The 14,433-nt window shown below is 29.0% G+C and overlaps 1 protein-coding gene across 2 annotated transcripts in view; it reads right to left on the bottom strand.

Moving 5' to 3' along the window:
- Nucleotides 1-13,918, bottom strand: part of LOC100646414 (beta-1,4-galactosyltransferase galt-1) — a 148,782-nt gene extending 134,864 nt beyond the window's left edge. For both annotated transcript variants that reach the window (XM_003396373.4, XM_012310063.3), the window contains exon 1: nt 13,577-13,918. The gene's annotated coding sequence lies outside the window, so the exon portion shown is untranslated. The remainder of the gene's footprint in view (nt 1-13,576) is intronic.
- Nucleotides 13,919-14,433: the final 515 nt, after the last annotated feature.

Genomic DNA, 14,433 nt, shown 5'->3' with positions numbered 1-14,433 from the left:
AAACATTTATCATTAAGAAATTATTATTTCAAATACAGTTCTCCCGAATTTATTCTGTACTATGAAACAAATATGAAAATCAGTATGCGAAAATGTTCTAAATGAATATTATTATATTATGAACTTAGGTATACGAAAACTGGAATACATATGTATTTAAAGAATAGCTTTTCACATAAAAATATGTCATATATGAACAGAAAATAATTAGAATTAAATTCTTAGATCTATCAGATCTAACTAATATTTGCAAAGTTTCTAACATTTTGTGAATATTTACGAGACAAAAACATAAACTTTTAATCTTGAACCTAAAAAGAGATAAATTCGGCTCAATTTATAATAAAAAAAAAAGATACGAAGGAAAGACAAAAAATGAATGACAAATGAGACAGGGTAAATACAAAACCATGCTAAATCGAACCGAGAACGCTCGGAGTTTGCAATAACCGCAAATTGAAAACTAAAAATTGCAAATTACGGGCTTGAAACGCGAATAGAATGCAGCTAAAAAAGTATTAATTTCCAACTGGTATCATTGAATCGTAGGAAACATACGAAAGTTTGAATTAAATCACTTAATTGTAAAATATTTAATTCTAATTTGTGTCTTATATGATTTTTTATTTTATACGATGAAACACTGTCAATAATATTTCTGACATAAAATACAAAACTAGAGTTAAATGCCTATTACAAAATCGAATAACCTGTCTTAAATGTAACAAAAAAATTATTTTAGTTGCCTGTGATAGCCAGTTGAAGATTCAAATTAAAAATACGAAAATCACATACTAAGAATTATTAAAAATTCAAGGTCGAAGTTCTATTGTACATTATGGCTTTTAATTATTTGAATTATAGATTTCAAGTTCTCATTTCGTTAAGAACACGAAGCACGATAGATGCACCGACATTGATAAATGATTTATCGTCATTTTTAAAACCTCGAGAGCGTAGGATAATAAAGAACTCAAGTGGATTATTCACACTGTGATTAACAGCGAAAGACTTTTCACCACCGACAGAATCATTAACAGGCAGCGAAGATTCATAGCCGAAAAGTCATTCAAGCTACGTGATGTCTAATTCGAGAAAGCAATTCCCTTGTTGTATATCTAACAGTTGAACGATAAGCCGGTGATTTAATGCTTCTAATCATAGATGAACGTGGAAGATCTGTAAGAAGAAACAAATGTGTAGTCATTCATCGCGAAGGCTATCCTTATAGTACGAGCTCTTCATACATTAATTCATGTGCTTATGCATAGATACCTATTAATTAACGCCTACGTGAACATATAATTTGCGTTTGAAATTTATTAAGCCAGCAGATATTAAATATACCAGGCTATTAACTTATTTGTATTAAGCGAAGGTAAATTTGTTAAATTTGCATTAAGGTTAAATTTGCATTTCACAGAGCATCGGTCACTTCTGCAGTCAGTCTGTGATATTTTATCGGAATTGAAATATATCGTAATTCGCATAAAAATAGTGGGGGTATGAGCCAATATTTTACTATCATCGAAATTATCTAAAAAATACAGACCTTTAAACTTACCAATTTTTAACCATTTTTACGATTCCTTCGCAATGTCATTTGTTTTTTCATTTCTTTACGAGCAAATTTTTATCCTCGCGACTACCTAATATGCAAATTTTGCTTTCTCTTGGTTTTAATTGTAAAAAAAACTATCCGTCTTAACTGCACTTTTCTCTTATTCGTAAAGTGGTTTTCGCAATATAAAAGTTATTAAAAATATCGTTATTTTGTAAATATTCGTTTAATTTGTTTTATTTTATTTTGGAAGGCATAAAGTATTGAGTTGGAAACTAAGTGACGCGGATTTTCTCAATACCACCTAATGACAAAATCCGCAATCACTTAGTTTCCAACCCAATGTAAAGAACTGTAAACGGAAAACATTTCGGTATTTTAATATCTTGGAGATTCTTATAGGAATAAAATGTTCTTCTTTTACCTATGAATATATCCCTTATGATTAGTATGATATAACGAAGCAACGACAAATTCTTCCTTTTCAATTTCCTTAAATTTATCATGTTAGAATTTATAAATAAAATTTGTAGATAGCAGAACGTTAGAAAAATTTAAATAAAAGTATAATAGAGAAGAAGATTACGTAATGGAAAACAAAAACTGACGCGCTTAACATCAATTTTAAATCACTTTTACGTTACATGCATAAGCACACGGCAAAAAATCATTTTTTATTTTCTGAGAAAGTATAAACTGTAAATACGCGACAAGAAATACTTTTCTATTGGTATACAAAGAAATAAAACGTTTGTCGTATAATAAAACGTCGATCATGTTTAAAAGGCTTTTCTGAAACTAGCTTACTTTCCAGCAAATAAAATATCACACGTTTCCAATAGTGAGAACGAAATGAAAAATTTCCCCCTGTTTTTATACTCAATTTCGACATTTTCACGAATTTCACGCGAACATACAACATATATATGTAATTTATCAACCACGACGATTCATCATTGGGATTGCTTTGAAAAAAAAAGTGGAGAAAACTACGATTATTATTCATTGTTATTTATATAAAAAAAAGAAATTTAAACATATCTTCACGAAAATTGATACTTTCTAAATTAATCCACTTTTATCGTACGTGATTAATATGCGAAACAACATGCTCCGAATAAACCATCGATCATTCTGAATAAACATCGAAGTCCAAATGGAATTAGAAACTAATACGCGATTATGATTAATGCCACTAAATATGATGCAATTTGAGGAAACCCATATTATCTAATTAAGTCACGCATAACTTTATGATGGATTACATTTATAACTAATTTATATTAACCACGATCATTTTTAATTCTATTCAAACATTGCATTGTGCGAAAGATTCACTTTATATTTTATAAGAATTTTCACCTTATATTCTACTATTTCAAAAGCGACATGTAACAGAATTTTGGCTAACGTCAGGTGTAAGGACATAGCAAGCAAACGAAAGCAGCACAATAAAAAAACATCGTTGTACATATAGTTACTATGTATATGGTATTACTTTACATTCTTGAAAATATTTTTCGAACAGCGAGTGAAGAATTTCTCTGGATGGGAAGTTTCGCGCGACACTGTACCACAAGATTCCAATCGTATAAACATGCCACACCTTCGCACACTATTTCCAGCTACATACAAATATTTGAGTTTAGGTATCGGTATTGGATTCTGTGATATCTATCAAGAAGAAATTTTCTTTAGAAAATAAAACGTATGTGTATGTGTTTGCACGTTTTAAATAGGTATAATATTGTACCTAAAAATGTAAATAAAAGTATGCAGAAAGAAACGAATATCTGCAGGGAAATCTGAAATATGCGGTAATTGAGGATATGCTGCAACGATAAAATTGCAATGACCTATAAACATTTTTCCTGTATTAGCCATAAGTAATTAATAATAAACCTTTATCAGTTAAAATAAATTTATAATTCCATGTTATATTTATAGTTCCATATCACATGATGGGAGCATATGCAAATTTACTGCAGAACTACTGTTCCATTTTTTGTTAATTTTTCAGTAACTTTGCTTTTAAAAATCAGAATATCATTTCAAAATTACATTTAATTTCGGCTATATTCGTTAAATTCTTTTCGGCTACTAGCTCTCTCGAAACGGCTAATAACATTTGCTTAATCTGATAATTTGTATGTTTCAGTAAATTCAAACATGCAATACATATACTTTTGCATGATCTGTTAGAAAAACCATGCGAAATATGCAAAACTATGTGAAATAAATAAGCGGTTAAAATCTGCTGAGGGTAAAATTTCAGCTTATTACTGATCTTCGATAAAAGTATGGTTGTGCATAAATGAACGTAGAGAATGTATTTGGAAACTTGCAGCAAGCAGTAAGATTCATATAATGGTAATCCCTACATAACGAACCAGCTAGATGCAGCAATTAAAAACAAATCTGTCGAATGAATCAACGTTGTTTCTCAACAAGACAAACACGCTACATCTCGTGTATTGATGAAGAGCCAACAAGGATTTTCGATCTTTGGCTTCAGCGAATCTATTCACTGAACGTAATACAGCTCGACCATCGTTCATCCTGGTTTTTGCTAAACTTCAGTAGCCACTGGATACATACGATGTACACTGAATATCTCAAAAAGTTATTTAGAAAAATGTACTACGAAAAAGCGGACCTCGAAGAAAGAGAATATTAAAAGAAGTATTTAAGCTATCCAACACAAAATGAAAAATCACGGAAATGAGATGTTGATTATACCAAACGAATTCCTTAAGGATGTTTATTTAACATGGAAATTTCGTTATTTTTATCACTTTTATTATACTTTACACAATCATCCACGAATATTAATTAAATTTACGCAATAAAGACATCGGTTTACTTCGATATTCCACAATATTAAGCTACCAGTTACCAAAGAAGTAAAGAGCTTGCATACATGAAAACGTCGAAATTGATCATTTCTTTAGCTTTTTATATATATTATTGGGTTGGCAACTAAGTGATTGCAGATTTTGTCAATACCACCTAATGATAAAATCCGCAATCACTTAGTTGCCAAACCAATATGTATTAGATAATTTCTTTAATAGCTTCTCGAACGCTGAGAACAATCTTACGAAAGGAATTCACCACGTAATGAAGTTATGGAAGAATCATCGACAAGATAATGAATGCGGGAATTCACTAAGGACAGAGAAACTGTACGCGATCGTAAGCATTCGGTTCGTCCACCTCTCGTTACGGAGGAGTTGAAAAACGTGTCTGCTATTTCGTTGCAAATGATAAACCAGATTGCCATTTTTTGCAAAACTTGAGGAGTTGTTTGGTCGATAACGCTTCGCAAGAAACGATGATTTAAGAAACTACATAAGACAATTATTGTATGAACTGGCGAGTGTATGACAAAGATATACAAAAACTCGTATAACGTTAGAATGAGTGTTCAAATAGGGCTAGTGATTGTATTGGAAAATGAAATAGTACATATACTAAAGTTACAAATAAAGAAAATGCATTTTTAAAATAGAAATTTGCGTTCTTGTTGTTTCAAAATGGGTACTATTTTCTGAAAAATCTTTGAGATACTAAAAGTAGCTAATGAATTAAGAATTCTGCACGAGCATGTTATTTATAAGATAAAAATATAAATATAAATTTCGTTGAAAATTTCCTAATAAACGCTCTGATATTACGCAACATATGAAGAAGGCATATATACCGGGTGTGACGACATAAAAGGTAAAATTATGAACAGCCATATATTTAATGAAGATGACTGAACATTCTAATTCGCCCTATATAGAAAATTTAATCTTCCGTTTGTAATGGCGGAAATACATCAACAATACATTTATAAGTTTGTATTTACACGTTTACCAGGGATATTTAACCCAAGCGGAAGCAAAATTGATAACAAAAGATTAGCCTCGATTACCCGTACACATTATGAATCGTTAATTCCTCGATCACGGTTCTACAGTCATTAAAATGCGCGCAAAGTTACAGCTAAAATATTAATAACACGTACTAAATATACAGCCGAGTGATTAAAACCTTTGGGTTTATTAATAATTCAACAGAGATACATCATTAACGTAATAATTTCATAATAGCGTGTGTGTTTTCTCTTTTTCGTTCAAGTATTATTATTAAATATAATTTGCATAATACAATAGGAAAAGAGTGCATCTAACAAGCTAACAGCACAATAAACGAAGAGAATACAAAATCGTGTTAATGAATTATACGTATCGTTATCAACAAATCAGTGTGATCAACAAAAATGATCTAAAAACACACATGGTCCAGCTTATTTTGTAGAACTCTAATTTCTCAACAATATTTCTATTTCAGAATATATTTACATTATTTATTCGTTAATAAGTTGATGATATTAAATTTCTTTAAATCTAAACCCAGACTAACGATATAATTGTTTTTTAGACGCGTTTGTCTAGAGGTAATTATGATTTATCTGCAAGTAATTTATATTAATATTTCAATAATTTTTCTTAAGATAGCAATAAACGCTTGAACTATGTTTGTAATCGGTTGAAGCAGAAAGGCACAAGTATCGATTAATTGACAAATTTGTAGTATAATAAGACTTTCTTAATGTAATCTAAAAAACGAAGTCAAAGGAACGATGTAGAATAAGAAATAATTACGATGTAAAATAACACAAGCTAATATAAAAATTATCGACGAAACCTTTTTTATTATCGATTTTCATAACTTGTGTGCACGATCATTTTAACAATAAAAAGCCAATAAAACAAAAAAAGAAGATTAATAATTGACAATTGAAGTCCCACGAACTAAAAAACTTAAGAATTAGATAATTCTCGATCGCTCAACAGGAATTCAAAATAAAACTACTACGTCATAATATCGGGTTGGCAACTAAGTGATTATAGATTTTGTCAATACCACCTAATGACAAAATCCGCAATCACTTAGTTGCCAATCCAATATATTCGATTTGAATAAAAATGTATGTTCTATACGTATATTAAAAATTAATAGGTACTTTGCGCAAAGAGCTAAGAAACATAGTGGTGCAGGTTAATCCACTGTTATCTTTAATAAAATAGCGTTCTGCGTTTGTTATTACAAAAATGTAATTATATCTTTCGAACTAAGGAAACGTATCCCGCCAAAGAATAGCGTTGTAACTTAATTAATTACGAAACTTTCATGATAAAATGGTGCCTGGTGAGATGATGATTTTAAAAGTTGAAATACTAACTGACTAAAGTAACTAAATTAAAATACTCGATATCTTGACCTACACCGCTATAATATTCAACCCGTGTTACGCACCCTAATACCTTGAATTAATTAGAAACAAATTTGTAAAATAATGCAAACTTTAAAATATTCAATGTTGGAAACTTTAATACCCAACCGAATAAGTATCTGATATCCAAACAAAAAAAAATTTCGTAAGAGCAAATTTTAGCCCGCGCTTTTAACCTGCGCTGGATAAATCAAATATTAATTGAACTTGTCACAACGCGTATATACTGGGCGAGCCCCGAATTAAATTCCGTGGAAAAAGGAAGCGAACTACGGTGAAATTTTATCCCCACACACCTTCAACTTGTTTCCACTGTCCGAATCGTCCCGTTTACGAGTTGCATCGTGAATTCCACGTGCCAATCCACATTCGTTTGAAACAGTGATACACTTTCGTGAATAATATATAACCGTGTGCTGTGCTGCAACACGCATGTTTGCGTAGACGGCGATAAGCATAAAAGCAAGTTTGATACGAGTGATGTCGGTAATCAATCGGAAATTGCTAACAAAGTTTCAATGGGAATGTAAGGTGCGCCGAATCGAAACCGAAACATTTCTCTGCTCGTATCAGAACACGTTGAATGTTTCTAACCGGAATGTTCTTTGCTTAACGACGCGAAAAATGATTAATTAAAACTAGTAATCAAAGTTATTAATTGAATGATTTCTCTGCAAGCAAAAACACGATAAGTGAAATTTCCTATTTTTTTAAGGGCACAATTTTAAAATCCACTACGTTATCGATCTATCTCATATTAGCAAAATTATTTGTACGTTGTACTTCACTTTCGAGTTAAATATATGTTCCTTTCAAAGTTTTCAAAATATTGCTCGTTATAGTATTACGATATTAAATCGAAATATTGTCTACCTTAATCGCTAATCACACCTTTGGCTTCTATAAAACTTCTTCAATTTGTCAACTATTTTTAGAAGACTTAGAATCTTGGCTCTGACAGCCTATTTTAATTTTCTTGCAGGCTATTTTAACGATAAATGAATAATATGTATTCTATTACAAAGGAGTAGTACTAGAAGCAAAATTTCAAAAAGTGTGATCTACTTACACAGCTTAATTTCGTTTTTTTTTTTGGTATCGTGACAAATAAGAGAATAATTCAAAAAATAATTAGGTGACACACTCTGTACAATATAATAATCTTGAATTAATAGGCTTTTTGAATATGATTTAAAAAATAAAAAATACTAACTGCTGTATATAAACTATAGAGTACTAATATAATAACATGTGTATTGAATTATTGGGATAATAATGTAAAGTTGTAAGCGTCTTAAGATAAGTCGTATCAAATTAGGTATCAAAAAGAACGTTATTTCGTAAAAATCAAGAGATGCATAAATTTTCATCAATCAAAATCAAATCTGTCTGTAAGAATTCTATTTATTTATTATTTTTTATATAGCACTACACACATACATTATATTTTGTATATTATTATTTATTTTTAATATTATCCTCTTATTATTTTTTAATATTTATTTAAATCGCAATCGAGAATTTAATTTTCTAATTGAAACGTTATTCTCCAATGATACAACATAAATCACAAGTAACAATACGCAATTCCTTTTCATTTAACTTAACAAACCAATTACTATTTTAAATTACTTTCACGATGAAATTATACAAACATTTAATTTTTAACCTCTTCATAGACGATAGGAATTATTTTTCCTGTCAATTAAATTCACATATATAAACAATACAAAAATATATTTCTATTTCTGCAGCTTGATCCAGTAAATACAGCCAGCGGAAATCGTAACACCTGCTACATACATCCTCCCACTTGTAAGGGATGACACAAAAAAGAAATACATTGATTTCTATTTAAAAAAACGTCTACTAAAAGGATATTATGTAGTTAACTGTATTCTATTTAATATCTCATGTACTTGAATTTTTGTTTTGACATAAAAATATAAATTGCATCCATAAAAGTTATATATATACATATGTAATAATATATATATATATATATATATATATATATATATATATATATATATATATGATATGATTATATATATACAGGGTGCTTGGTAACTGGTGATACAAGCAGAAAGGGGGTAATTCTACGCGAAAAAAAAGTCGAAAATGTAGAATAACAATTTTTCGTTTAAGGCTTTGTTTTCGAGAAAATCGACTTTGAATTTTCGCTTATTGTAGCCTTTCATACTTTAAAACAATCGAACACGTTAGAAAGTGTTCATAGAAATTTAATTAGAAGAGCAGAAGTATGTGTTCGGCAGAATGGGCAACATTTTCAGCAATTTTTGTAATAATAAACTTTATGATTACTTCATACTATTTCATTATGTATTCCTAATTTTCCATTACGGCAAAAACAAACTTAAACTGCGATAATATCCATCGAGACAACGATCTACAGTGAGATCCGTTATAACGAGACGTGATAAAGTGCACGCGTACCGAGCGAAAATTTAAAGTCGATTTTCTCGAAAACAAAGCCTCAAACGAAAAATTTTTATTCTACATTTTCGACTTCTTTTTTCGCGTAGAATCACCCCATTTCCGCTTGTACCACCAGTTACCAACCACCCTATATATTATGAATAGAATTTATATTTTTGTGACAAAATTAAAATTCCAGTACACAAGGTATGAAATAGAACATAGTTACCTACATATATATTATGTATGTATATTACTATATATATATTACTATATAATATTACTATATATAACTATATATAATGTATAGTATAGTATTTAGTATATATGTATATTTAATATATAATGTCTAGTATATACTATTTATTATAAGTGATCAAATAAGATTAATAATATAATATGTATATATGAATATATGTATATATGTATATATGTATATATGATTGATTTTCTTCTTGACTTTTAACTTTTCACAAGATCCATAAAAAACACTATTACTTTCTTACCTATACGACACTGATAAAATACAACAGAGTATAGTAATGGCTAAAGCAAAAAAATGTTGAGAGACGTAGACACATAAATATATAGTTTTTAACACAGGGTTATAGAAAATTCAATAAAGCTCACTTAACTATACGCAAGAAGCTGTGAATCAATATGAGAAGAGTTAGTGCGCGTGAAATTGGGAATCAAAATACGCTATATTCTACGTAACCTTTTAGATGAATCGACGAAAACTTATTTTCCAACAAATAATAAAAGAAACACAATTGTTTCGGACTCTATATTAACGCGTGTAGAATAAATATTTTGTAATAAATATGCTTTCTTTCTTTTTTTTATTTACAGGAAAATTTACCAAAAACCTTAACGTTCGTATAAAATATCTTATGTTCTATGTATTTCTTATTTGAGACCAATTTGTAGACAGGTTGATATTCGAAATTAGAACTTGGTGTTCAAAATATTATTACCCTTATATCTAACTCTTATACACATAAATATTTTCCAACAAGTACAATTTAAAAAGAAATATGTAAAACGACTACTGAGTATGAAATTTTGTTACTTGGATTATTTTTTCGTTACTTTATTACAAGTTGAAATCTTGTTATTTTTGTTGCAAATAAAACATTCGATATAAGGTATATGTTTTCTATAGTAAACGTATTTTTATAAAAGTTTTCATAAAAACGCATTACGAAAATATTATTATCTACATAAATAAATGAATGTTCCTGATTCCATAAAATATTTCAAACCCAACAAATTGTTTGTAGTACAAAATCTCCAAGATATTTACTTTACAATTTATATAAGCTATAACTCTATTTATTTTATATTAGTTTGAACTCGTTTCTGAATTTGTTAATTTTAAAACGTGCATAGTCTCACCATTACGTAGAAGCTATGACAAATTTAAATTGTTTATTTGATCCAAGATACTGCGTGTACAAAATATTGAAAAAATATTTAAAAATCTATTCATCACATTGTGTATAAAAAATAACTTATAAAAATATGAAATTCCCTTTTATCTTTGCTACAAACATTTATGATAAAAAATATTGAGAAAGTACCATCTTTTGTAATAAAATATATAAACAAATAAAACTAATATAATTATTTATAATAACCTTTTGGTATTGAAACTATAAATTACGTATTTATTGATATATAGAAAATTTATCTACGTTGAAATTATATCGAAGTGATAATAGCTATTAACATTAATATTCATAAAGAATATTGATATTATCAAGTAATAACATTTGAATTACTGTAAAATTATATTTGAATTATCGTAAATTAATATTTTAAATTTGATATTACTGTCCAATACTAATACATAAAAAGAACAACTATTCTATGTAATTCTTACAATTAAGGTTCTTTAGATTCTATAGTTACCGCAGGCTACTTGCCGTAACTAAAACAGGATAACTAAGATCCTGAAAACGGATTAACATTCAACAAAATCTCTAAAGTGTTACTTTGGAGGATTTTTCAGGGACGAAACTCGAAATAGTTAAATTATCTATTCAAATTAGATCTATCTTTCAACCAAGTACATAATAAGATTTTATTTTCCCATATTTATATAATATTTTTCTTTTCAATAAATTATAGGAACTTTTGTATATCATATGTTCTCATAATAACTTAAAATTAACACGAATTTTTTCTTACCATTGTGTTCTCCCAATTATCGTCTAAATAGGTTTTAATTTTATTGTGTAGAAACAATTATTTGTTACTTACCAAATATAGTATATAAATAATAGAATAAACATAATGTAGCGGTTTCAGTTTATTTAAAAAATAAAAGTAAGATAATAAATCTTTATTAATTATATCTACTAACATATTAAAACTTGCCACAAAAATACTAAAAATTATACTGTTATATTCAACATATATATAGTAATATGTATATAATATGATCTAATAAAATAGAAAACTGATTGAACAATAATTAGAATGATTCATCCAATTTCTCAATAAGTTCCATTAAACTATTAAATGATGAATTTCACTCTGTTCAGTACCATCATATTAAATGCGGAACATCAACCTCATTTCCAGCATTTAATTAATTCGCCAAAATTATCTAGAAATCTAATGAACTTCTAATTATAGGTATCCTAATTACGGCGCATTATTGTACGTCATTTCTTTACGATATAATAAATGTTCGTCCATTACATTAAACATTAAATTGTCCATTATAGAAATTTCTATCTGACTTCAACTTTAAAATTAATATGTTGAAAATACTTTTAATTTTTAAATAAAATTTATCCAATTACAGTGTAGAATTTTTAAAATTGAAACTTCACAAGCAAATGAATCAAGAGGATTTTTATATGGCTCAAGAAGGGACATCGAGAGCACCTGTTTGCACGTGATTAAAAAGTCTACAAGTATCTTTATTTTCTATTTAATAATTTCAACTACATGATACGAACAAAATTGTTAAGTAAAAATTAAATAAAGCTACATTGATTTTGATTACAATTTTTAATATTTGTAATTAATATTTGTAGTTTTCATTAATTTCTTCTTTAATTAATAATCTAATATAATTTCGTTTATATTTTTATAAGTCATTCAAAATTCATGATGTATTTTAAATATAAAATTCATGAATTTTCTCGCCATATCTTGTTACTTACCAAAATATTAATTATAATTCCATTTATACTTTTCCAATTTTTATAATTCGTTGTATAAAATATTTCAAATTATATAGAAATAGAAAATCTTCACACATCTCTAATTCTTCTTTGTTTAAAAATACTTTTCAACGACATTTTAAATGAATGAAACACGGTTGATAATTATGCACGAGGTCGACAAGATTGTTCGATTAAATTAAAATTTGTCCTGGCTACTCTTGCCATTCATTAGGTGGTATACACATACATACATAAGTATGTCAGCAGTATGTTGACTTCCGTTGTCACAATGTATGTAATCAAAAATTGGTATCTGAACTGCACGCAGTCTACACAAAAATTTGTTATTGCCTGTTACGTCTTTTTAATTGATTTGTATTAATATATGTCTTGTTTTTCCCATTAATATATCGTCACGATAAGTGAAACTAATAAATTAAAAATAACATAAAATTTTTTATGTATTTTCTACGATGTATAACATTCTACGATTCTATCAGATACTATGTAAATAATAAGCAATATTATTAAATGAAAACTGTCACATAATTTTTTATGACTAAAATACAGCCTTTATTTCGTATTTTTAATAAAAATGATATCACCTGTACTCCAATTAGAATTATTTCAATTTTTAAACATACGAAATTATAGCAGTGATTCGTGCAAGAAAATTTATCCAATAATTTCTAATCACAAGGAAAATATTTTTAAAACAAATTCCAATCGATATTTACACTTAACCTACTAAAATCGCAAAGGAGAATGAATTTCTAATTCTAAAATATCAAACAGAATTGTTAATCGATTCGAATGACAGGAGATTAAAAAATGAAACAAGAGGATACAAAATAAACTAGAAGTCCAAAGAAAATACAAAAAGTTGGTTTGATCGGAAGGTTAGATCGACTATGGATATCCGAATCGTAACACACATGTACGAATCCACGAGACAATATTTCGTCCTCGTATATCGGTTAATTGTGACAGAAATTGAACTGCCAAGTACATTAACCTTTATAGGAAAGTATTTGGCACGAGTTCGAATTACGTCCCGGTAATCACATTTCGCGGAATGACATCGACAAATAAAATTCAAAAATTACTCACGATTACGCAGCAACACTCTCCAGCTGGCCCGCATTTCCCGTGTTCAATCGGTGTACCGGCATCTTTTTGACAATTGTCGTTACTCGTGATCTTTTAGCTCATTGCTTCATTGCGATCGCATTGACGGTCGCCTCGTCGTAAACAAAAAATATAACAACACCGACAAGCGATGATTCACCGGAACCGAGGACCTTGTTCCCTACGAATTGACGCGAACGAACCCGCGCGAGGAAACACAACCGAATGCGAAAGCGGACGTACTAGGACAACGTCCTCAACTTGCCTGTCGTTGAGGGCGCCGCGACGCTTATCGCGTTGTAAACGGTCGCCCACTGGCGCACACTCCTAGGGCGAGTGCATCGATCGAAGCACCCTCTACTACCCAGCTTCCTTATTGGTCGATCATCGATGCGCGCGCAACTATGAACGTGAGATATTTTTTGCACATGCGTACTCGCGCGGGGGAAAAAAGGGCGCGGAAGCACCCTCGCGCGATATATTTTTAACTTTTATATTTTAATACCATTGAATCATGTCAAATCAGTCGATAATTTATATTGATATAAAAAAAAGAAATGAGAAATCTATTTTCAAATAGTAGAAAAAGGATGTTTCACAGTTATTAACGAAAAGTTTAATTATACTCTATCCGCATCGTTTTTTAATTGAATGATAACATGGCATGAAGGTGAAAAATTATTGCAATAATTTAAACAATCAGGTTTAAAACAATACGCAATTTTAATGCTTCGTATTTATGTATTTGTGCATATATGCAATAAACTGGATTTTGATAAATGATATAATGAAACAAAGAAGTATAATGTTAAATAATAGCTTAATTTAACTATTGTACG

This window comes from Bombus terrestris, chromosome 7 (assembly GCF_910591885.1).
Source record: "Bombus terrestris chromosome 7, iyBomTerr1.2, whole genome shotgun sequence".
Classification (NCBI taxonomy): Eukaryota; Metazoa; Arthropoda; class Insecta; order Hymenoptera; family Apidae; genus Bombus; species Bombus terrestris.
This window is presented reverse-complemented; position numbering and strand designations above follow the sequence as displayed.